Here is a 1,702-nt window from a genome sequence, read left to right as displayed (position 1 = left end):
GGTCGTCGTCATCACCGCCACCCCGCCTGCACTTGCCAGCTGCACCCTTAGCTGCTCTTGGCACCTCGCCGGCCCTCTCCTTGAACGCATCATAGTTGGTGGTATCCTCGTCCTGTGGTGGGGGGGCAGCAACACCCAGTGCTTACGTTCAAGGTAAAATATCAGGGTAAGACCCAACAAGCTGCCCTGACATTGAAAGTTGACATAACCCATCAGCACCCCTCGACCATGTTAAACATGCTCCCCAGGTTCCAAACTGCTAGGTTTTCTACCTGGGCAACGCCCGCCTCGCCCTGCCTGGGACCCGTGCCGGTGTCCCCCCCTGCGGTTGCTGCTGCTGCGACGCCTGCTGTGCAGCCGCCACCCGTGCCACCATCCACGGCATGTGTGCCCATGGCAGCAGCCTCTCCGCCACCCACCGCCTGTTCGTGGTCCCCAGCGGCTGCTCTCGCTGCTGCACCATCACTGTCGTTAGCCGCAGTATCCACTGCCTCAGCCCCCACTGCGGCTGCCACAGCACCGTGGTCTGCAGTGATAGTCGACGGTCGCAGGATCTTGTCCAAGACCTTCTTCTGAAACTGCGTCATGAAGTTGCTGGTGGCGGTCGCCTTGCCAGGCACGGGCCCGCCGATGGCCAGGCCCTCCTGGCTGATCCCGAACAGCCTTTGAAGTAATACATTGCATTCTGCTCCTTGAACATGCTAGCTGATATCATGTTACCTCCCAGCTCAAAACTAAGCGGTATCATGTTTAGGCTCTGATGTTCATAGGAATCTCCTAAAGCACACCGGAGTTCAATTTTGAAAGTCTTGTTCCATTTTCCAGCTTATGGAACTATAGAGTTGCACTTGTTCAGGTCAAGACGGCGCGGAAGCTATTGGTCCATCCTGTATCCTAGAGTCGTGGCTAGTGTAAACTGTATCAGGTATAACAATGGAATACAAGAACATAGACAGCGAGGCAGGTAATGATAAGACTTGGCTGATGACATGCAAGTATACAAGTACGGTGCCCATACTAGAATACCGCCAGCTCGCCATCAGTACTATCTCTGCGAGGTTCGCGTGGACCTTCATTTCTTTTCGCTGTTCAATCTGTTCTGTGTATCCCTGCGAGTGGCCCACCGGCACGCTCATTGAGGGGCTTCCGTGGGTAGAGGCTGCTTCGCTAACATTCGGCCCCGTCTGTAGCAGCTGACCGCTGAAAAGGTCTCTCGAGTTGCTGGCGGTCGCGCTCTGCGCGTATTTATAGCACCGTACTGTGTACCGGCTGCTACACCGTCTACCCCAAGGTGTTTTCCCGCCCTGGGTACAAGGAGCTACTGGCGGCTGACCTCACCGGGCCCCCCGTCTTGTAGAGGACCATACACAAGCTTGCCTTAAGGCGGCAAATCAGGTGGCCTTGTGATGATGGGGATTGACGATGGAGGGGGCGGGTTCACGTGCGTGTCACATTAATTCAGAGTACCGGCTGCCAGGGCTGATTAGGGTGAATACCCAATGGGAGGCTTGTTGTCTTAAACCCTTTGTGTGGTCTGGGTGGTTCCAAAAGGGTTACAAGGCAGCCGGCTCATACCGGCACAAGTCTCAAGGATGGTTGCAGAAGGATACACTGTATCCGCTCGATGACTGCATGCTCGGAGGGGAATGTGCTGTCAGTAGAGAAGCTGGTGGCATGGGTGGAGAAGAAACACATGGAAGCG

This window comes from Volvox carteri, assembly GCF_000143455.1.
Source record: "Volvox carteri f. nagariensis unplaced genomic scaffold VOLCAscaffold_29, whole genome shotgun sequence".
NCBI classification, from domain to species: Eukaryota; Viridiplantae; Chlorophyta; class Chlorophyceae; order Chlamydomonadales; family Volvocaceae; genus Volvox; species Volvox carteri.
This window is presented reverse-complemented; position numbering follows the sequence as displayed.